This window comes from Phasianus colchicus, chromosome 2 (genome assembly GCF_987193195.1).
Source record: "Phasianus colchicus chromosome 2, bPhaCol1.hap1.1, whole genome shotgun sequence".
NCBI lineage: Eukaryota > Metazoa > Chordata > Aves > Galliformes > Phasianidae > Phasianus > Phasianus colchicus.
Window position 1 is genome coordinate 68,803,774 of NC_143437.1, and position 24,921 is coordinate 68,828,694.

Below are 24,921 nucleotides of genomic sequence, written 5' to 3' on the forward strand. Positions count from 1 at the left end.
GAGAGTGACTTTGTAGTGATAAAACTGTAGTGATTAAACTGAAAAAGGGTAGATTTAGATTTGATTAAGAAGGGAATGCTTTGCTATGAGGGTGGTAAAGCACTGGAGCAGATTGCTCTGAGAAGCTATGAATGCCCCATCCAACCTGTGGGCAGCCTGGTCTCTGCCCTTGGCAGGGGTGTTGGAACTAGGTGATCTTTGAGATCCCTTCTTACCCAAACTATTCTATGACAAAATAAAATGACCAATGAAACATGTTACAAGAGCAGTCACAAATCTTTAAAACACAAGGCTGGTGTTGGTGAACAGATTACTTTGCTGAAAAATGTCCTGTCTTCTAGAGCTCTTTTCCAACTTTTCCATAGTATTTCTGGGATAAATGTTTTTTAGTGATTTTTCTTTCTGTATATGTTCTTATTAGGCAGGCATGAACTGAAAATCCCAGACCAATACTTTCGTTACAGGATCTGAGATGAGAATTCTTGTTTTCTCAAAGCCATAACTTGCAGATAAACAAAGGTTGCAGGCTGACATACCAGCATGAGTGTAAATGTATGTAGATATGGTTATGCTAAAACTATCCACCAAAGATTTTGTCATCATTTCAAACATCTGCAATGATCATTAATTTGAAGATCTAATTTCTATACTTCTCTGTTTTGATTCAAAATTAGAGACAAATCCCATTTAATTCAAAGGTTTGAAGTGGGTGATTTCCTTTGGAATGTTCAAGGCCACATATTAAGATTAAGCTGTTTTTCTGTGCTTGCACAGGCATTTAAAATTGCATATGAAATTTTGGTGAGGGCTCTGATAAAAATCAGAGCCTCTGAAGTTCATCAATTGCTATTTAGAATACAGGAATAAGGACTATTCTTTCCTTTTAATTAGCATTGGCTGGTGGTTGAAGCTCTAAAAGATAAACTGTTTGTGGAAGCTTAAGAGTACACACACAGAAGTCTGAGTCAGTATTGTTAGAAGAATGCATGAATGAATAACAATGAGAAATGTATAATGAAAAGTTTTCTCTTCTCATTTAATTCTAATAAACCATAATATGAGCTTGTGTGGTATGGGAAGATTTTTCATATATAATTATACTGTTGAAAGCTCCCCCAAAATAAAAATTGTAAATTCTGAAGGCCACAGAAGGACAGATAAATGAATGGCAAATTCCACTGAGCATTTTATCAGCTTCCTGCCATTCTCTGAACAGTGCCAGATAAAAACCCCAATGCTTAAAGACTTGTGGAAGGCTGTGCATAAGCTTGTAAAATGAGTATTAATTGTAGAAAGTACATTACAGTTTCCTCAAACTTCCTTTAGTTTTCTCTAAATGAACAAATACCTCTAGCACTTTCCTATATGGTCAAGATGGCTATGTTTAAGATTGAAATTACAGAAGTTCTTTTATTAAATTAAATGACTAATGAGCCTTATTGTTTGCAAATAGTCTTTTTGCTTCACTCCTGCTGCTTTTCCCATCTCCTTTTTATTATAGACAAAGCAGGTGTTGAGATGTGCTGTATACTTTGCTCAGCTTAGATCAGTAGAAGAGCTCAGAGGGTTGTCATCAGTGATGCACAGTCTGATTAGAAGCCTGTAACTAGTGGTGTTCCCCAGGAGTTGGTGCTGGATCTGATCTTGTTCAAGAATTTTGTTAATGACCTGGATGAAGAGATAGAGCCCATCCTCAGCAAGTTTCCTGATGATACAAAGATACAAAACTGGGAGGAGTGGCTGACACACTGGAAGGCTGTGCTACCATTCAGTAAGACCTGGACAGGCTGGAGAGTTGGGAAGAAAGGAAAGGTTCAACAAGAGCAAGTATAGTCTTGCACCTGGGGAGGAGTAACTGCATGCATCAGTACAGGTAAGGGGATGACTTGCTGGAGAGAAGCTCTTCAGAGAAGGACCTGGGTGTCCTAGTGGACAACTAGGCTGGCCATGAACCAGCAGTGTGCCCTTATGGTTAAGAAGCCCAACAGGATCCTGGGGTGCGTGAAAAAGGGTGTGGCCAGAAGGTTGAGGGAGGTGATTCTCCCCCTCTACTCTGCCCTGGTGAGGCTACATTTAAAATACCATGTCCAGTTCTGGGCTCCCAAGTTAAAAACAGGGATCTCGTGGAAGGAGTCCAACAAAGGGCCACAAAGATTATAAAGGGTCTGAAGCATCTCCCATATGCGGAAAGACTGCATAATCTAGGTCTGTTCAGCCTAGGGAAAAGAAGACTAAGGGGAGGATCTGATTAACTGCTATAAATATCGAAGGGAAGGTGGGAGGCAATGAATGAGGCCAGGTTCTTCTTGATGCATGTAGCGATAGGACAAGGAGTAATGGCCTAAAACTTGAACATGTAAAACATGAACAAACATGCAGAATACCTTCCTTATGGTAAGAGTGACAAAACACTGAAACAGATTCCCAGAGAGGTTGTGGAGTCTCCTTCTGCGGAAATAATCAAGGCCTGTCTCAATGCCTATCTGTGTGAGTTATTGTAGGGTACTTGCTTTAGTGGAGGAGTTGGACTCGGTATTCTCTTGAGATCCCTTTCGACCCCTGCTGTTCTGTGATCCTGATCTGAATAGCTTAGAGCTCATCACAGACATTTGGTCTAAATCTTCTCATGATGGCTATTCGTCTCACTGATTTTTTTGTTCCTTGTATGCTTCTGTTCTTAGGAACATAGCATTAGTTGTAGAGGAGGAAAAAGACTATGTACCTATAGGTGACTGACTTGAAATATTTTTGGTAATACTTTGAAAAACAAAATCCTAAATTTGAATACTTCCCCGCACCCCATACTGCCCCAAAAGAATTTTGTTAGTTTTATAAGCTGTTTTTTTTCTTAAATTGAGCAAACCCCATCCTTTCCAGTCTTCTACTACTAGCTGTAATGTGGGCAGAACTTGCTGGGAGGAAGAGAGCATGACCTTACTTGAATCTACTTCTCATGGAAGCACTGAAATACGTCAGTGAGAGCTACTCTAGCTCGATGGCGAAGTTACGGATTTACTGGTTTTCATTTTTCCCACTGCTGCCATCAGGGGAAGATGGAAATGAGAAAAAAGTGCAGTTTGAATGCAGAGCTGAAGAGACATAGAAAGGAAGCAAATAGGACATGTGCTCTGGGGGAAATTAGCTAGAATGTGGAACAAGTTGTTTCAAAAATGTGGGCGAGAATGGGAGGTTTGAGCAGAATGGGACATGCAGTTGAAGAGAACTGAATGTTACCACAGAAGAAGCATTCTTGCAGATCCCAGAACAGAGAGGATTCAGTTAAAGTCTGCCTTTCCCTGAGGCAAGCTTACTTCTTCCATTTTCTCTGAAAGCTTTATAGCAGCTTTCTGGATTGGGGGAGTTACTGGTTGGCCTGTTTTTTCTTTTTTCCCAAAACAAATTTTTGACATTAAGGAAAAAAGTTCTTTGCACCTATTTAAAAGCTCATTGTTTCATCTCCTTTAGTAATTTTTTTTGTGGTTTTGGAGTCAATATTGATTTAAGGTTTACTTAGTTACAATGATTTGCATCCACACAACATTGCTATTCCTTCAAATAACTAGAGAATGCCATCAAAATTTGTTTTTATTTTGGTGATTCTTACGTAGAGAATCGTTTTTTCTTCCTGATACTCTTTTTCAAATGATTTTACCAGGCTCATGAACTGTTGTGCTCTCTTTCTTCAAAGGAGTGCTGAAAAGAAAGCAATTCCCCATTTTTTTCCAGTAGTAGCACGAATGAATAAAAGCGACTTCTCTCCATAACAGTTAATGACATGTTTATCCATTTCTTGCAAATGTGTTTCTTTATCTCTGCTTTGAGCAGTTCCTTTGCTATGCTGTCTCATAGGATGTCTTAGTATTAAGATACAAGTTGGGCTTCTTTGCATCAGTCAGTCCCTGATTAAGCCACATAAGGGCCTCAGTTACTCCATCATCACACAGCAACATTTGCCGTACTTCCATGACACTTGCAGTTGCTCTCTTCACACCTCAACACATTCAGAATTATCCTGCCTCTGTACTGCACTTTGGGGATCACAAAGTGAATGTGAAGAGCTCACAGCTTGTAAGATCCACCTCTTCCCACACATGAAGGGGTTTATTATACTCTGTAGGGAACTTGCTTAGTAGACTATTACACCCGCACTACTATTGGTCTAGGAAGCCTTCTAGAGTCTGGGCTATCTAACACGTGCTGCTATTTTGTGAGGTGGTCATTAACTTTTCTCTGCAGTGGCGTATTATAAATATAAATAAATATAAATATATTTAAAGTCTTCACTATTTTTCATTTCCATTATTTTGCTATCAGATTCATCTAAGTGGTAAAACAGTGAAGTATTCAACTGGCTTGCTTCATGCAGTCTAATAGAATCTTTTTCTTTAGCTTGTGGCCAGGAATATAACGGGTTGTACAAACAGGACAGTGAATCATAGTCTGGGAAGTCAGCTGACAACTCCAGCTGAGCGCTTTGGGCTTTTTGCCTGCATGTAGGCACTTAGCTGAATCAGGACCTGGGGTAAGAGCCTTAGAGCTCAGCAGGAGGAAGAACTCTGTCTCGGCACTTGGCTTTTAGCTGTTTTTTGTTGTTGTTGTTGTTTTGTTTTGTTTTTAGCAGAAGTTAATTTGATTGTAAGTTAACATTCACACTTTTAAAATCAGATATTAGAGCATGGGTAGCTCTACTAATGTGTTTTGTAAACTCCATTTGCACCTTGCAAATCTTAGTGGGAGTTCAGTGTTCACTGTGAAGAATAAAATGTTTGGCCAGCTTGCTCACTAATTTCTGCGCTTTGCCAAACACTGAAAACCAAAGCAGTGCTCCAAAAAACACCCAGAAAGCGTTTTTGTTCTTCTTAGTGCTGCTTCCCAGTGGCTTACCACCTTCTCCTTGGAGAGGAGAGTGTAAAATGGAGCACTCATATTGTATTTTTCTTGTCCTTGACTGTTCTCCAAGGTTCCCTTCTTTGATCACCAACAGCAGAAGCAGGTAAATGAGCTCTTGGCTGAAGTCTATTATTGCTGAGTGTAAATTGTAGATGTGCTATCATCTGAATCGGACATTTTGGGTATCTGTGTCTTGCTTAGAGGAAATTTCTGGTCTTGCAGTGATACTGTGCAGTTGGTTTTAATTAGGTTTTGATTTGGTCCAGGAACACTTGATCTGTGGCAAGCTTTTCCTTGCATGAGTGTCTGCTGACATTTTAGAGGACAGAAAAAATTTCTCACGAGGTGCCTAAGATATTTTATTTAATATACCCTAGGCACACATTTGCTTTTGAGCATGGAGAGTGAATGAAGAAATGAGAAGAATCTTGAATTCTCTATTTGGTGATCACAGATAAAGTCCAGGTGGAAAATATCTCTCCTGCTCAAGAATGTGAGTCTTTCTGTTTCATTCTCCATTGATAATGCTAAGGATCAACATGTCTGGATGGATTTAGCTGTAGGCACTCTTTCAGTGTAAGATGGCACTGAAGTGATGTCAGGCTTTACAGTGTCTTAATCTAGTGGTTAGCTGTAGGGAAGTGGGATCTGTTTTCTGAGAAGCTCCTTTGTTTTCCTGAATATTGTTTTTGGCTAAATTCAAATGACTAAGGTGGAATCATTTTGTATTGAAAAATACGGTAGGCCATGGATGAGCTCTAGGAATATCTGCTTGGAAGTGATGGCCTGCCCTACTTCCCTGGGTTCTTCTGTTTGTATTGTTTTTATTAAATACTTTGTCAAAATTATACGGTTAGTACAAGAAATAGACTTGAGGAAGGGGGATTCCTGGTTTACACCAAAGCTGTATTTGTTGTTTCTCCAAAGCCTTGAGATGTTTCCATCTCACCTCTGAACTATTCCCAGAAGCTACATGTGCAGTAAATACTTACCAGCAAATTGGGTAACTCTTTGAGCTTATGTGCAGAGCTGTTACTGTTAAGAGGAACAAGACTGGAGATGCTGCTTCTCTAGTAGCTCGTGACCTGTTAAGAGCTCTATCTGCCTCAGAGACAGTGATTCATCATGGAGAGCAGTGTAAGAGCTTACAGATTCCTTTGGCTGCCAAGGTTGGGTCACCCAAAAATGTTCCAAAATCTGAAAATTGTCCCTATAATTACTCCTTATGAATTCATTCCTATTATTTTATTTGTTTCTAACAAATATTAACCTTCAGCAATTAATTTAAAGACCAGGCTAATGCAGTCATTCACATTCCAGAGTGGAATTTATCCACTTCCAGGAAGATAACTTCACATTAACATTGACTGACCTCCCTCACCTAGATGCAGGGTTACTTTGCTGGTGTACCAGCCTAAGGCTTCCAATCTTTTTACTTATACACTAAGTACATGGTACAATTGTTTGCTGCCAGCTTGAATTTTAAGGCTTCACTCTCTCCTCCACCACTGGACTATTTCAATAGTTGAAAAGCTATTCTTTGGGATAGCTTAATGAAACTTGTCCAGTGTGTGCCATGGAAAGTTGATGCAGCTGATGCTGAGTGCTGCTGGGGATTAGCATGTGTGTCCTTCTACCGCCAAGCTGCTGAATGGCTGCTGTCTACAGGGGCTCACATCACAAGTTTTTGTGACTGTGCCAAAAATTAAGTCCTTTCTCTAATGAAAAATCCCCGAGTTAGACCAAAACTTGCAGATTTTGAAATATGTTTTGAGCTAACCCTGTTAAATGCGAATTTTCTTCTGAGAATCTTTTGCTAAATTAAAAGTTTGTGCATACATGCTGTTCTTATCCTTTGCTAGCTCTTAAAATGTGGCATGTATTACCTTTAGATAGGTTTTCACTATTCTGTATAGTGTGTCTTTCCATACAATTAAAGAAGCAATATTGAAATAAAATTAAAAATTCTTTCACAAAAACGTATTAAGGGAAAGAACCCTGGATAAAATTAATCAAATCTTCTTCAATTTGATGTTTTGCTGTGTTAGCAATAATAAAATGATTGTTTTGAAACTTTGCATTTATATGAATTCTCAAACACAGCCTGACTTATGTTGCTGATGGATAACCAAGTAAAAGTTGCAAGAGCAGAAGCCTGTTGAACATTCTAGCACTGTTTGGTTCTTAGATTATGTAATGGTTCCTGCTGTATTTCCTATTTTCAGGTATGCAAGAATTTATTATAATTATAAAATAGTTTACTGATTTGATCTCATCTCCAAGATGAATTTCTTTTTTTCTAGCTTGAAGAATCGAAACAACCATAGTTCTTTGATTAAAAGACATATACTTACAACTTTACCCAGGTACAGGTACCTTTAAGCTGAGATGAAGGAAGGTTAAAAGGTAAAATTTGTCATGGGGAAGTTCAATCTGTATTAATTCTCAAGCAGATTTTTACAAGGACTTAAAGCTTGTTTGCAGTAAAAAAAAAAAAAAAAAAAGAAAGGAAAAAAGAGATGAACTCAATAAAGCAAATTGTTAGACATGCAGCTAGGAATAATATCTTTTAAAAGCAGGAATGTTAATGAAGTCCTTCACTTTTTTTTTTTTTTTTTTTTTTTGAATACTAAACTGGCTTTCAGAGTCCTCCTCCTCATAGGGCAGCTGCATTAGCTTAAGTCCAAATTCTGGTATCATGTTTGGCTTTGCAGATAGACCATTTAATTACTGTCTGAGGATATTAATATCATATCAGGATTTGTTCACATGAAGTGAATTCTACTTTAAGCTGTGCTTTGCAAAGTTACCAAACAGGTTTGGGCGATAAACACTTTCACAGCAAAGACAGAGCAGTTTCTGAATTTGTAGCTTGTTTGTGACTTAGCTAAACACTGCTTATGTGCATTTGCATTAATCGGTTGCATCTCAGGACTCCTTAGTTTATGAAAGTGGCTGCTGAATCTGACACAGTTTGTGCCAAGTGGCACACAGTCTTGTCTGTTGGAGCACAAGCAGCAGAGGAGACAAAACTGACAGTGACAGTGATCAGTCAAAGAAAGGTGTGTGTATGGGCTGTGTGTGCAGACAGCATACTTCATTGAGTGCTGCCCTCCTCTCTGAGTGTTTTTCCTCCCTTTGAGTGCTTTTGCTGAACAGCAGTGCTTACTCATTTTTTTCCGTAACCTGCCAAGATTTTTAAGTCCTTATTTTCATGTTATGTTTGCATCTTATAAATTTGTTCCATGCAAAGCCTCTGAGACATAAAGCTTTTACTGTCCATCCAGACACATGCATTACTAGTGCAATGCTCTCCATGTCTTTATTCCTGGAATCCCCTCTTTGACATAAGCCTTATTGCCTTGCTCACGTCCAATCAGTGTGGCTGCAAAGATAATTTCTGTATTAATAGGGGGGGAAAACAAATGTGTTAATTTGAAGTCAGTTATCTTTTTGGGTTCCTTTGCTCTCAATCAAATACAAATCACTTGTCTTTATTTTCAATGCCATTTCTCGTCTCTCATCTGATTTCTTACTACTAAAATGTCACCTTAAATCTTTGATCGGTTGCAATGTCCTGAAGAATTGAAGAGAGCCACAGACACGATCTTGGTGTTTTGAATCATCCTTTGAATTCCAAGCACCTATTGTAAGATGCTATTGCAAAATGAACATATATGTATGTGCCACTCTCTTTCTCTCTCTCTCTCTCGTCTCTTTAATTCAGCAGTTACTTCCATGTTGCTAATTTCCCTTTGAAACAGAAAGTATACTATATATACTAGTATATATATATATATACTAGAAAAATGTTAGGATCTGAAATTTTGAAGAGTCAAGCTATCTGAATACATTATTTAAAAAAAAAGTTGAGATTTTATGGGTTATGGAAGCATGAGAGAATCCATTGTAAGTAAATTCAGTACAGTTTTACTTATTCCCCTGAAGACTGCAAATCTGAAGACCAAGTAAACTGATGTGAAGGAGAGGCTTGGACTCTGGACCCCTGATATTTTGTGGTGTGAAATGCTCCCAGGGCCCACCTTAGCTGCAGCCTGTTCTTCCTATGGACGAGAGCATGCTTTCCTGTGGAGCATTTTGGACAGTGGACAGCTGTGGTGGGTCACAATAAATCTGTGTCTCCTTTCTTCACCTCTAGGTAAAGAATCCAGCAACATTCCAGCACCGATCATAGCATTTGCTTTCCAAACTAGCAGGAATGCACTTGCTTATTTACTCTTTTAAAAATGATTTACTCTGCAGAGCCGTCTACTTTAATTACTATTTGAGCTTTCTAGAACCCCAGAACTGGCTAATTATTTTCATTGCCTTCCCTTGGTTGCTTGTGCTGTACTGATCTGCAGTTTAATGAGTCACTCAGAGGCCAGAAGGCATGCTGAATTCCTGAAGTATTGAGTGTGTAAACAACAGTGCATGAGCATGCGTTTCCACTGTAAGCAATGGGACAGTGTTTGTTTGTGATGAAGGGGTTCTGAACCATTTATTTCTAAGCCTGAGGTATAGGGATGAGGGTGAGGGGGGAAAACAAATGCAGCGATGGGAGTGTGATTTCATCCATTCATTTAGTTATCATTATTTATAATGCCCTGACTGTGAGTAGAGCCCCACTGCGTCAGACACTGCATGCATACAGTGAGAGACAGTTACTGCAGTTTAGCTTCTAAGCTGCTTGGTAACAGCAAAGTTAACATTTAATCTTTGCCAAAATTTGTACATGCATGCGCTCTCCTCACATAATTGTACTTGGCATGGGTTGAAAAACAAGTTGTTGGCTGCAGTTTTTATTAAATGTTTATACGCTGAGCTGCTGATTACCTCTTCCCATTGCAAACACGCTCAACACAATTATCTGTGCAGGATTTCCTTGTGTTGTGGATCAGCTGCCTCGTATGCAGGGCACCGTGCCGTCTAGTTTGTGTGCTCCAAGCCGTGCCTGGGGCTGGTAGGGAGCAATGTGAGGCTCCCTGTGCCAAAGGAACAGCAGCTCCTGATGTGGCAGTGTGCTTGGTGCAGCCCATCCTGCTGGGTGACCTCAAGGCATGCAGGCGGCTGCGTCCTTCCCATGCCTCGCAGCCCTGGGAACACTTTATATAGATAAATGACGATGACTGCCAGCATAAGAAGCAATCAGCCGGGACTGGGTTGCTGCTAATAAATTCTTCTGGACATGAGAGACCCTGATCTGTTGCTGCACTTTGTTCTTCAGAGCCTCCCTTGAACCTAAGATTTCTACCTTTTTTTCTTTTTTCTTTTTTTTCCCCCAGAATATTTTGGCCATCTCTCTTCTCAGATAGTGTAGGATTTGCTATAAGTCTGAATAAGAAACAGTTCTCTTATTCTCTGGAAAAATTGCCTACTGCATCTGTCTCATGGATTGAATTTTTTAAAAGATTGACCAAAAATAATTTCAGTTTCCAAGAGTTAGATTAGGAGAAAATGGTATGTTTTATGAACATTTTCTTGATTGTGTTTCTTTGAAAAAAGTTTTTAGAATGGGTCTATGTTGGCATTGATTGAACAAGTGGTGATGTTGTTGTAGTTAAAATGATGGTGTATTTTGTGATTTCTAGTAGAAGACTGGAATTGAAATGTTGGGCCTATGTATTTTATACAAGGTTGTGTATTTTGTGTAGGTACTGTATGAAAAGAGCAGTGTTTGCAGGTACTGAACCCTGCAATAAATGAGCAATACGCACTAAAAGAAATATGTAAATAAGCTTTTTATTTCCCCATCACCTATGGATGTGTTTCCCTTCTCCAGTGTCAGGCCTTGTCTTCTGAAATCTGTCTCTTCTATGGTAGTTAAAACCATCTCTTTTATCATGTGTCATGAAATGATAGCTCATTCTCTTGCCTCTAAGCTATAGCACACGCTTAAAGAGAAACTCATCAATATAAATGTTTGTGTCTATGTCTGATTGGTTTCTCATGTTTAAAAAGGAGAAAAAGGGAGATTGATTGCAGAGGCCATAAAAGTAATGATGCGTTTAATGAAAACATACATTTTATGGGCAAAACAAGCTTAAAAATTACTTGAAGTTGCTGCATATGAGTTAATGAAATTAAATGACCTTCAAAATTTTGCTAATTTGACCTTGGGTTATCCTGTTGAGCCTTTGGCAAGTTTTACATTTATTTGCATACATGACAGTTGTATTTGTGTACTTGGTCTTTCTCTAGAATTCATCTTGGCTCTCCCTGCCACAAACAATAGCTGCAGAGCTGTAATGGTTGCACAGCATGAAAATCGCGTTGCTATCTCTGGAGCTGTCCCTGAAGAGACAACTTCTGCTTCTTCACCTAATTCTTCACTTGCCATAAATTTGTCTTGAGGGGGTATTGCCCTCAGAACTGTTGCTGGGTACTTCTTTTATATGAAAAGCCAAACCATGACTGGATCTGAACTGTAATGTGGCTACATGGCTTACTCTCCTATGTGAAATAATGTCAGCAAGCCCAACAAGGTATACCTCTCCAGCGAGCAATACAGGCAAACTGGTGACAATTAAAAAGGAGAAGGCTGAGGTACTCTAAAGCCTTTTTGCCTCAAACTTCACTGGTAACTGCTTAGGAGAGTCTGCTGTGATAGAACAAGGGGAAATGGTTTCAAACTAAAAGAAGGGAGATTTAGATTGGATATAAGAAAAAAAGTTTTATGATAGTGAGGCACTGAAACAGGCTGCCCGGAGAGTGGTGGAAGGCTCATCCTAGGAGACATTCAAGGTCAGGCTGGATGGGGCTATGAGCAACCTGACTGAGCTGCAGGTGTCCCTGTTCATTGCAGGGGTGTTGGACTAGATGACCTTTAAAGATCCTTACCAACTCAAACATTTCTGTGATTCTGTAGGTGAGTAAGTAAGAAAACATCATTTCACCTCTTGTTTACCTGAAAAATGTTTTAATTTAGATTGCATCCAGTGCTTGAGAAGTTCACCAGTGTGAAGTGATACTTGTTCATGGGGTATATCAGAGAGACATGGAGTGCAGATTATTTGTTGTTATTATTATGATTATTAAAGCTCATATTTTTCTTTTTTACTTCTGTTGTATGCATCATAAGTAGAGAGAGGGCTGTGCTGCAGGTCTTTCTGTAGTGCGACTTCTCAGAAACTTGTGTGTCTTCAATTGTTGAGATCTGATATAGCTGGGGGACAGCCTGAGGTGCAGTTATGTGCATGCTATACAGAAAACAGTCACTAGAAAGCATTATTTCCTGAACGTCTGTTTTTCATCTCAAAATGTTTTCTTCTCAAAGGTACCTAGAGCCCAAAGATGTAGTAATACTTGCATAATGTGAATGATCAAAGACAGGAGGGCACCAGGGAGCTATCTACACAGGTATAACCTCTGGAAGTCACAGCACTGTGAGATCTTTCAGGCGTTCAGCCTTGCCCTTCTGGTACAAGTGACTGTGACTATGTGTGTTGGTTTTTGAGCAGGATGGGTGTTGTGTGAGGTGTAGCACTAAGATGGTTGGTGTTCCCCTAAAAAACCCACCATATTGTTATGGCCTGCTTCACTGGTGTCCCACCTCTTTCAATCTGAAAATCTTTCTCATTCAGTTTTGCTTCAAAGGACTCAGACTTCTATTTTGAAATCAAATTAAATTTACATGCCACTGAAAACTTTCCATATCACACTATTTTCATGCTTTTCACAGACGGATTTCCTGCATCAGTGTGAGGCAGCATGTTTTTAAGATCACTCTGTAACTCATCAGAACTATGTTCTTCTCATGAGGAAATAACATAAAATTTTGTGTCAGCTACTGAAATGAATGCTTGGCTTTTACTGTCGTTTTTTGAGTAGTTGGAAGGACATTATAGACAAAAAACATCCATGCTACTTCAAGAAGGGAGAGGTCTTGACCAAAGTTTCAGTCAGATATCTCTCCCACCATCACTTTGAGAAGGTAAATTTAGCTATTTACAGACTCATATCAGGAAAGGCTACAGTTATCCTGGAACCTTGGCACAGCTGTAGATATCCAAAAGCTGAGATATCCTGCACTTTTCTCTGCACGTCCCCATGCCTAACAGGGGATCTTGCTGGGAATTACAAAAAACAGCGCACTCACCCCTCTCTCCTATCTTTGAGCAATTGCCTTTCACAAATTTACAGAAAATACACAAAGGATCTGAAGCAGTAGATGGCAGCTATATAATTCACTTCTCTCTATGCCTTTTGTCCTAATATGGCAAAACCTGCGTAGACCTCTGTGAGGATCTGTACCTGGTGCTCTGTGAGGTACAGATGACATATGGCAAAAAACCATAAGAGTCTGAAACCAGTTCACTGGTTATACAGAAACAACTATCAGGCAATTAAAGGGAAAGTTTGAGAATGAAGCACATGTCCCATACTCCCTGTATTGTCGTCTCCTGGCTTCAGGCAACCAGACTGTCAGAAGACAAATGTATTGCAGACCCATATCATTATTGGTTGTTGTTGTTGGCTTTTTTTTTTTTACGATAGAGAAAACAGAGTGGAAATCTTGTTTCATTTCACCTGATCTTAGTATCTTTGAGTACATTATAAAACAGTAGTTCACTGGTTTATTTTTCTGTTTCTCTCTTTCTTTCCAAGCTTTCCTTAAGGGGGAAAATGTGAGGCTGTTTCCTTAAAATGGGAACCATGGTACCCATCCCATCCCCTTTTAAAGATACTGGGAGAATGCTTTATAGTGGGTCAGTGTCATTTTACATTGCTCTAAAATTATGGTAAGGTTTGGTTTGGCTTTTTTTTTTGTTTGTTTGTTTGGTTTATTTTTGTATCACTTAAGACAAACCTTTGCAAGAGTTTATGGAGGAACAGTTACATTTTATGTGTGGTTATAAACCAAATGAAATTTTTCAGATTTCTACCACAAATTCCAGCTTGTTGTTTCTGCTCAGCCCCTCTCTACTGCTAGAATAATTAAGAAATAATGTTAGAGGTTGCTGCTGTGGCTGCAGCATGTTCCCTCACCTCAACTGGAGACTAAACATAGAGCTGTCATTTGTCCTTTGAGACATTCACTTCCAAGCCCAAATCCCACCTGCATTGCAGAAAGAAGCCAGTGGAAGTGATGCTGTCAACTCTGTGCAGGCTGAAGTCAAGCCCTTTGTCATTTGCCATCCCACAGTTGCCCCTTACCAATGAATTTTCTTTCTTTTCAGCACCTCTCTTCTCCTTGGCTTCCCCCAGCTCTCCAGATGCCTGTGCCCTACCTGGCAGTTTGCTTTCCTCCTTACTCGTAGGAGTTCAGCCATCTCTGTGGCATGCAGGTCCCTCCAGTGCCTTAAGGTGAACTGAGGGCTTCCAATATTCATGATCTGTAAATTTCACTGTGCAAACAAAACTATAAATCCTCAGTGTGTGGGTAGGGTTGGCACGTTTCAGAATGAAGCAGCTTCAGTTCCTGAGTTACCTACCGAAAAAGCAGCACAGACTCTCCATTCTGCAGGCTCTTTCATCTTCTGAGAGTGAACTATGGACCTGGAGTATTTTATTCTGGCATCCACAGAATTTACAATACCTGTTTTGAAGCAGAATTCCTGATAAGATGCATTGAGAAAACAAGGAAATAAAAGTAGACAAGATACTTAGTTTAGGCATTTTTCTTCACAGGCTATGAAACAGATACATTTTCTGGCTCTCAGAATAGCACTATTATCCTTTTACGAAACTTTAGAACAGAAAGAAGCTAAAGCCCATCTAGGTCAATCCCCTCTACATCTTCAGGCATTATGGGATTATTTTTAAAATATGCAAATTGAAACAAATAGTTTCAGAAGTGTTGGAAATTTAGCAGAAAGCATTAGAGAAGAGCTTTCGAGAATCCTGTGCTTCAAACATAGCTGCACCATTCCTTGCTATCCATTTCTTCTTTATGAAACCAGGTAGCAGTCACACTACTATGTTAAAAGCTGGAGAGTTACAGGGTAAAATTTGACCAAGAACCTGCCCAGAAGATTCCATGTTATTATGAAATAACCACTAGACACTCATTTCTGTCTTCTGCACTACAATCTTCTTGCAATGCTACAAATTATATAGTAATTACAGATGGAATAACATGATATCTTCAACCATTAATACTCTGCAATTTGCAATAGCAAATGACTGGCCATGTTCTACCCTAATGTCAGTGGGATTTCTAGGTCTAGATCAATTTGTTTGGACTGCATATTAACAAGAAAAAATGGATGCAGTGGCATCAAATGCAAGAACTGCAAAGGAATGCCATTTTGTGCATGCTTTGGTGTTTTTCCAGATATCTTTCCAGATATACCTGCAGAGGTTACAACTAGCTATTGCCTTTATAGCCTCATCTCAAATAGGTGATGTGAAAAGGAATATTTGTCTTCTTTAACATATATTTGTTTTCTATTTTTTTTTTTAAATAAATTCTTTTTGAATTTGCTTATAATTGATGGTGGATGCCCCATCCTTGGAAACAATCAAGGTCAGGCTAGAGGGAGCTCTGGGCAGCTTGATCTAACTACAGATGCGCCTGTTCCCTTCATTGCAGGGAAGTTGGACTAGAAGGTCTTTAAATGCCTCTTCTAACTCAAACAATTCGATGATCCTGTAATTCTATTATTAAGTTTTTTTTTTTTTTTCATGTGTTCATATTGACACATTAGAAAATAGCCTCATGAGTTCTTCCAGATTCATTCCCTCTCCTGCAAAATGCCCAATGCTCCATTCCAGGCAGTCCTGAACAGGGGATGTCTATGGAAGAGATCCTTGCTTCTTCTACATGACCCTTTTCCTTTGCTTTTTCCTTGTTATCTTTTACTTGCTCTTTAACTTCTGAGCAGGCTGCCTTCAGCTATATGCCCCTATGTCTTCAGTGTAAGAGCAATTTCTAAACAGAGGCTGGAAAATATAAATGATGGACAAGATTTTATTTGCTTTGTGGTGATGCCACACAGGGAGCTGAGGAAGGTAAATACCCCTCATTTGACACCAGGCATGCTCATACAGTGAACTTTTTGCTTCCTCTGGAGTGTTTTTTCCCATGTCCTCCTCTCTGACCTTGGCTTCTCGCTGGTGCCCATTGAGAGCTGATGCAAAGCCACAGGTAAGCCCTTGGAAAGGTGTGGGACCATGTTTGAATCAGGTCAACTACACAGCAAGCTGAATGAATAAAGGCAGCCAGGTGTGCAGCAGGTGGTGGAGTACAGAGTTTGAGACACAGCAATACTCCATAGTCTGTGCACTGGGAGTGATACTGGCACAGTCACTGTGTGTAACTACAGACGTGGCAAATACCTCCAGCCAAACAGTCTTGTGTGCCTTTAGCATTTTGATAAGATGGAGGCAACTGGACATTTTTCCTCCTTTATTTTTTTTTTTTTTTTAGGTATGACAATCAGGCTGATTTTTTCCCCGTAATGTTATACCTGGATACAAGTAACTTCTGTCATGATTGTATGGCATTTTGGCCTGAATATCTGAAAATAAAGCAGAGTCATTACTCTCTCTGATGGCTTCACAGCTGCAGTCAATCTCTCTCTGAAGGACTATAAACTGTTAAGTACTGCTCACAGAGAGCAAGGTGTAGAGAAAACACTGATGAAAGTGCAGGTTATTAAGAAGCATTTATATATATCTGGTAAAATCTAGTTTTGCTTTTCACGCCAGCTATGCACAATTAAACAGATTAAATTAGGCTACGCTGAGCTCTGGGCTGCCACATTAGGCTGCTTCTGATACCCAAGCTGCTTGTTTAAAGTTAACTCACAAATCTCTACATCCTATTGTAGTTTTTAGTCTGCAGTGCATTCCCATAGACTGATAACATTGTTCCTGTGAATAAAACTACACGCAATCCCTGCTCTTCACTGCAGTATGATTAGAAATTGCTTAAGCTGTGCACACAAGAAGAGCATGCTGGCTAGCATCATCAGTTGGCTCAGTGAGGAGCTTCACTGAAGCTAATGTGATCATGGCTAGGAGGCAGTCAGTCCAAGATGCTAGGTGAATGAATGCAGTCTGTGAAAACATAAAAATGCTCTGATATTTAAATTTCTGTGTGACAGAGCTAAGCTTTGACAGTGTAATCCCTCTGAGAGCTTCTTTCTGCCATGGTTATTTGCCCCATCTGCATCAGGCACCAGCCTGATCCATTTGTGCAGTCTGGCGAGCTCCCCAGGGTGAGCAGGTTGGGTTGCCCAAAGGCTGCTCCAGGTGGCTTGGTGATGCACCTTTTCAGAGTCTGGGAACAACCAAGGATCCCATGCTGGGATCCAGCTGCTGCGATGTGCTTTACATCACAGACCCATGCAAGCAGCAAAGTACACAATGCAGTATCCTTTCCTTCACTCATCTGGGGTGATCCATGGACCCTAAGCTCTCAGGACCTCCCTCTTCAGCCTCCCTGGAACCAAAAAAATAAAGAGATGCTATGTTTGGTAAAAACTGTGGACTGGAAAGAACAGCATATTTCTCTGCAGAACAGCATATTTGCTCTTCAGTTCACTCATGTCTCTCTAACTAGCCCCAACCTTTTGGAATACAGATGGAGTTCAACTGAATTGGGCAGATTCCAAATGGTATGTTCCACTCCTTGTCTCTGCTATGTGTGAAGATACATTCTAAAAACGTCCGGAATATCTTCAATCAGTAATGAAAGAAATGCAAGTATGCAGTCAAAAGAACATATAAAAACAGCATGCTGACATATGCAGATATATACAACTAATATATATATATGTATATATATTCACATTATTCTAGTCCTATAGTGTTTTTTACCCTGTTCTGGTTTCAGACCAAGCAAGGAAGAAAAGACACATGCAAAGAAGAATGAGAGACTTGAAAAAGAGGCAGAATGTATATTATCAAAACACATATTTTTGGGCACGTTGATGTTTGAGTACCTTCTTGTCAGTTTTGCTGAAAGTGCCCAGTTCTCAGAGCACCTGTCCTCCCAGAGTGATGGCTTCCTGATGTGCTGATGACAGCTGAGCACCTGCTATTACTTGTTATTTTGGATATTCTAGGCTCCAGATGCTTATTGCCCTTCAGGATACCAACCCCTTCCAAGGAGTTGGGGAAAAGTTTGCATTTGGACCAGTCTTGGTTGTCTGAATCCTAATGATCACCTTTTTTTTCTATGTGTTTGGAGTTTGGAGTTCACAGACATCCAGATAAAAACGAGAGCTTTGTACATTTTGAAAGGGAGTGACTTTCAATCATTGATGAAGGTACAATATTCTGAGTAGGTTTTAAAACCATCTAAGGTCAAACCTAGATTTCTATTCTTCTCTCCTCCTCCTTTATTTATTTATTTATTAGATGCATTTACAGCTGAATTTTTGATACTCTGAGGTGGCTTCAAGGCTGGAAGACACTGAAAAATAGCACCGCTTAATGTTCTAACAGCTCTAAAGAGTTTCTAAACACATTTTTTTTCCTGTGAAGATTTACGCTGTGACCAGAACATGAGTCGGTGTTGCTTTACGTGACTTGGTAAAGCTGAAAATATATGTAATTTAAATGACAAACCCAAGAAATTAAAAATACAAGGCCTTGTTTTTTTTCTACGTTTCATTTTCAAGGTGGATACAGTAATCAAAGCTTTTGGATAAATTCCACACACTGAATGTTAGCGGGGTAATACTGGCAAGGAGCACAACTGCTGTTGGAAGTGGTAATTTAGAAGCTCCTCTTATCATAGCAGATACTGGAGTTAGTCTGAAAGGAATATTTTCCTCATCCTACTTAGAGTTTGCTAGAGAAATACAGACTTTGGATACACTGCATTGTTTCTGCCTTCTAATTTCAGCCTGTAGCAGCATCCTCCGTGTATGTGTATAAATATTATCTGGAATGGATGTTAAGTATGCATTAATATTTGTTAATTCATACAGTTTTTGTGCTATTATCTCTTGCAATTAATTGAAACGTGTTTCAACTCTAAATCAATTGCCAAAAACAAAAAATAATTGAGGGTACTTAAAAACTATTTGGAAGTAGATCATCAGGCTCTTCAGTTAATTAGGAAAAAAATCAAAGAGATGATGCTGCATACATTGCAGAATCACAAATAACTAACCAAATAAGCTCAAATCAACAAAAAGCTAATAAGAAATCACATAATTACCTACGATGTACTCTTGAAACACAAGAGGAGCACAAATTACCTTCTAATTCCAAAAATCTGGAAATGAAACAGAGGAATATACTTGAATATTCCAGTGTGCATCTCCAACAGCAGTGTAGCTGATGTGAGGCCAAACCAAAATGTTTCATAAGAATATGTGTATTTGTTGGGTAAAAAAATATAAACACAACAAAACATTTTTCTCCCGCACAAAAATCAAGCTTTGACCAGATTGGCATTCAAATGGAGACTATGCATATGTTCCTTTTCGCATGTAGGGGAATATATGGAGGGGAATGCGGATGTGTGTGGTCTGATGGCAAAATATTAATTTTGTTGAATGCCAAAACTCAAAGCATTTTCAAGAATTTTAGGGTTTTTCTGCTAAGATTAAAATCTGCGGTCATCTGCGTGTAGAACAATGGAAGGAGCACAGTCTGAGAGAGAATAAGCCGGGAAACGCTTTTCGGGAATAAGCAGTGATCACCTGCATTTTAACAAACTGTCTGCTCATAAAAAAACCTCTCTCATTTTTATTTGGCCGGTTAACAGTAATATATCAAGAGGCAATAGCTGTAAACCTTAAATATAAAATGCAGATCTAGCTCCTATCTGAATGTCCTATTCAATACAATAGCAAGTGAGGAAATAATATTCCTGTTGAAGCATGAGGATAGCAAGGAGAGAAGCACCTTCACTTCACTACATTAGCAACAGTGCACCCCATTGCCTGTAAAGATTTCTACTGTTGTTAAGCATCCCTGTTTCTGAAAACCTTATCAGAAACAATCTCTTGGAATCAGAAAAACATGCCAGGCAGTAAAATTAATTATATACGTATGTTATTTTTTTTTCTTCACTGGTCTCTAATAGACAGCATTTTTGGAGCAGAAGAAAGATGTTATTGTTTCCATGGCAACAATACCCACTGCTCTCCTTTCTGTCACAAAGCATGCTTTCTGAGCATATTTAGGGAAATTGAAATGTGGGTAACTCAGACTGGTAAAACCAAGTGCAGTAAATTTTCATCTACATAAATATTTGTTTTCGGACTTGGCTCTGGAAATTTTCAAGGTCAGGGTATTTGTTTACCGTATTGATGGAGTTCCCATTAAACACTCAGTGCTGCTCACAATGAGAAGCCTCATTTAAACGTGTCTTGAATGTTGCTGATGCCACCCTAAAATAATTGAAATAATTAAAATGGAAAGCAGCATTGCACAGCATCTTTCAGAACGGCAAAGCGTGCAGCTGTAGCACAGGAGGATGTAAGAAAATGGCTATATGCAGCACACAGGAATAAATGCTGGATAGCTCAAGTTGTTAATTTATAAGATGCTTGAGGGTCTCTCTCTTTGCTGGGCAATGCTAACTCTGCAGTCAGAGTTCAGCAACAGTCGGCACAGAAAACCATTGAATGGATCTGTTTGGGCTCTGCTTTCTTCTTTTCAATTCATTCTCAGTGCAAACCTCTCGGCTACAGACTCAACCTCTTTCTTGTCTGCTGGAGTTGTTTCTCTTTGAATAAATTTTTCGCACTCATCAGGCTAGAATTTTGAGTCTGTGAGTCTGTGCTCCAGAAATATTTATTTATAGAAATTGAAAAGGTTTTAACATGAGAAGCCAAGGCCTGTGCTAGAAGATGTACAGTGGTAGAACTTGGCAGTATAAACCTGTGTACAGATATCAAACTTCAGCTTCAAAACAGTACTGAATTGTTTATATTGAAGTCATTTTCACCTGGAGCAAATAAAACCATACCATTATTGTTAAATTTAAAAGATCACTTACAGGAAATATTCTCTGACGACATTTTCTGATTGAAAAAGTGCATACAGAAAATTCTCTGGTAGTTCTTTTTACAACACTAACGAAGAGGTTTGGATAAGCAAACCACAAACTATTGAAAAGGTCAGGGCTTCAGACAATGAAGATGCTGGCTCTGTGTTGTCAGCCTCCCACCTGGGATGAGTCTCACCTCAGTGTCCCAGCATTGACAGGGCTCTGTTGTGGGGCATGATAAGCTTGATTAACGTGGTTGTAGGTGCAAGGGGATGAGGGAAACCTGTGGAGCTTTTGTAATCAGATGTGGTCCTGTGGGCTTTGAGGGGTTGCAGATCTTGAAAGATAGTGCTGCAGCTGGGCTAGTTACATGGATCTACAACAGCAGCTAATGGGAGAGAGAGATCTTCTCTCCTCTGATCAGTACCAAGGGTTATTTTCAGTTTGTGTGTTGTACAGAGGACATTTTAGTTTCCAACTCCATCTCTGACTTCTAATTAACCACTGTCTAAGGATGCTACAGCGCTGGCTCAAACTAGATATCAGATCATCTGAATTGAAGCAAGGATGGAAAACTGTGCTGCTGCAGGAGGGACTGAGCACCAGCGGCTTTCTTTTACAGGCAGCTGCTCTGCATGCTAAGAGCCCTGAGCTGTCTCTGGCATTGGGTGTAGAGAGAAGCCATTCACTCTTAAGGACAACTATTTTTTTTGCATGCACATCTCTTGACATTGGGCTATTAATGGATCTTCTGTAGTAAAACTCTTCTCAACTGTTGTCAGGGTTGGAATCCTTGACAGGGCTTGCCTTTGTTACCACAAATGCTGTGTTTCACCTTGGGGTACTAAGTATTAAAGGTAGCTTGAGATAAAAAATACAGGGAAAGCAATGCAGAAAGTAACTTTGCACAAGGGTACAGGCCCTGTCTCAGCTGTGTTTTTACCTTAGAATAATGAAATGCATGCTGGCTAGCCTCAGGTGCAAAGGGAAGTGTTGCCAGCAGGATGTTTGAGGCCTTGCTTGCCTTCTCTTTTCAGCTCCTGAAAATGGAAGAAGCCCTGCTTGTTCTGCTTGCTGCAGTTCTTCACCAGCACCACTTTTCTAATATTTTGTGCTTAGTGCTGAAAGTGAATCAGTGAGGAAAAAAAAGCAACATGATGGATGCAAAAACTTCACCACTGAGTGGAGGCATTGAATGAAGAATTACGGGTGGATTTTATCTCAAGGCATAATACCCCCTGAAAAATGGGGGTTTGTAATGGAAAGGCTATTGCTGACACAACCTTAACTTGAACATTGCCAGCGGTCACACTATCACTTTGTACAGCAATTTAATGGCTATCTTTTCGCCTTGCCTGTGGGAATGCAGCCAGTTGAGGTGATTGGGTTTGCACACTATAAAACAGCTCAACCTTGGAATGCACTGATGTAAAAGCACTCGTTCTTCATTAGCCAAATTTGAAATAATGATCTGAAAATAGAGGCATGTGACTTGCATGTTCTATTTACACTGGAGCTGAGTTCATATAACTGTCACCTCACCTCCTGATTTTAATGGACTTAATGAACAGTTAAAGTGTCTTAGGCAGTCCATGATGGGCTACCTCGATGTCAGTTAGCACCTGAGATAGGCATTTTGTTCTCTTTGGAAACCCATGTGCACAGAAACAACTGCCTTTTATAGTTCAGGCAGAGCTCCTCAGCTTACTTTAATTCAGTGATCCATCCAATCTAAACAACAATTTTCTTTTGAGAATCAATAAATGAATAACAATAATAATAACAAAATAATCAATTTTTTTTCCCTTGGTTATTGATTGTCTGCCTGGTCTAAAATCATCAGGAACTGGACTTTCAAATCTATAGGCAACTTAGCTAGTTTCAAGAGTGTTTTCCTCTCTATGTGTAAAAAGAAAATTGCACTGGGCCTATCAGCTTGTGTATCATAGGCTCTAAATACATCCCTTAGGGACACCCTGCTCCCACCCCCATAAGCATTGCAACAAGACATGTGACTCTGTACAGCAAGTGCTGGCAAGGGTGAACAGCTACCATGAGAAGCCAGTACTGATTTGATTCAGAGTACCTTCTCTTTCATTCACTAAGAATGATGGTGTGGTGTAAGCCTGAAGAACCATATTTAAAAGTGACAATAATAATGAAAATAATATAAAAACAAAACTTGATGTATTTTCTAATGCCAATCAAGTGAGAATTTAACTGCATTTATGCAAATGCAGCTTTTAAAGAAGCTTTCCTCTTAATTATGAAAATCCTCTTGAGTCTTTCGGTCCACAGTGAGCTATGTTGCTGTTTTTCATAACTGAGACAATTTGAGTTATCTTGGAAATCTTTGACTGCCTTCTGTTTGATGCACGGAAGACTTAGCTGCAGCTCTGCTGAGGGTCAATTGTTCCTTAAACTTCTTTTAGACTCTGCTCAACATGACAAGCAAATCAATCTTTTCAGTTCAGGAGCTACTGAAACTCAACATTTTATAAAGCACTACCATGACAGTATGAACTGAGTAGATGCCTTTCAGGTCTGCTCAGTGTCACTTTACACTACTTTACTGGGATTTCTGAAAGTGCAGAACAGTAACCATAGAATCATAGAATCATAGAATCACAAGGTTGGAAATGACCTGTAAGATCATTTAGTCCAACCGTCTTCTCATTACCATTGCTACCACAAACTAAACCGTATCTCGTAGCTCCTCATCCAGATGCCTCTTGAACACTGCCAGGGATGGTGACTCCACCACCTCCCTTGGCAGCCCATTCCAGTGCCTGACCACTCTCTGAGAGAAATTTTTCCTCATGTCTGACCTAAACCTCCTCTGGTACAACTTGTGGCCATTTCCCCAGGTCCTGTTTGTTGCCTGGGAGAAGAGACCAAACCCCTCTTCACCACAACCTCCCTTCAGGAAGTTGTAGAGTGCAATGAGGTCTCCCTGAGCCTCCTCTTCTCCAGACTAAACAATCCCAGCTCCCTCAGTCACTCCTCACAGGACTTGTGCTCCAGACCCCTCACCAGTTTCGTTGCCCTTCTCTGGACACGCTCCAGGGCCTCAATGTCTCTCTTGTAGTGAGGGGCCCAAAACTGAACACAGTACTTGAGGTGCGGCCTCACCAGTGCTGAGTACAGGGAGAAACCAGTATGAGGTTTTTAGACACACCTAGCCAGATCAAGTCAAATAATAAAATATCTTTTTAATAATGATATGCTTATGCTCTAGGCTCCCTCTCTATTTTTCTCCCTCTGCTTCCCCCAGTTGTGTATACATATACACACAAAAATGTAAGAACTATCATATGACTCTATGTATGCTACTGGACATAATGATTAGATTTTATATAGTGAACAGGTTTGTGTAAGAACATGTGATCAATAACTGTTTCCAATTAGATGACTGGAAATATTTTTTTATTAGATTTTTTCAAAGATAGCATCTGATGGTGACATAAATTTATAAACTTGTTTTAGGGCATAAGAAAACAAGAGAAAAATTTCATCAGCTGTCTGTCATTAGTACAGAAACCTCTTGTTCCTGGTGAAACAACTTAGCATATTTTTGCAAAGGATATAATTGAGTTATTCTTTCAATACTTATCCCTTTCAATACTCTCTCTCTTGATAAAGTGGTGAGTGAAGTTTTGCTTCACCAAGAATCCTGATTTTACAGTGACTGTTTAAGTTTCAAGGATAGTTTGTTTGAGTGGGGTGGTGTAGAATGAGATATCAAAACATTTATGATTTTAAGTGTGTAGATTTGTTCACTCATCAAGGAGAGGAAATGTTATTTTTTACGTAAATTCAACACTTTCAGGGCATCTCAAGTTGTTTACAGAGAGCACCCCGTTTGTGAAACAGTATTCTGAGGGTTTGTGCAGTTTTCTTTTCATATGCAGTTGGCCAAATGTTATGGCTGGTTGTGAATGGAAGTTCTTCCATGCATATGAAAAGCAGTGAAAATGATGCCCTCTGTAGAAGATCTTCCTTGAGAAGATCTGTGCATTTGGCAAATCTGTCCTAAACTTTCTGAACTTTATTTGAAATAATTCTGAATTGAGATGTTGTGGTGCTTGAGATGGAGAGGAAATAATCCTGTAAATTTCCAGTTTTGAGCTGGA

The 24,921-nt window shown here is 39.5% G+C and overlaps 1 long non-coding RNA gene across 1 annotated transcript in view; it reads left to right on the plus strand.

Annotated features, from left to right (window-relative positions):
* The first annotated feature begins 4,863 nt into the window (after positions 1–4,863).
* Positions 4,864–24,921, plus strand: part of LOC149919093 (uncharacterized) — a 29,124-nt gene continuing 9,066 nt past the window's right edge. The window contains exon 1 of the long non-coding RNA XR_016464761.1: positions 4,864–4,993. This is a non-coding gene — a long non-coding RNA (uncharacterized LOC149919093). The remainder of the gene's footprint in view (positions 4,994–24,921) is intronic.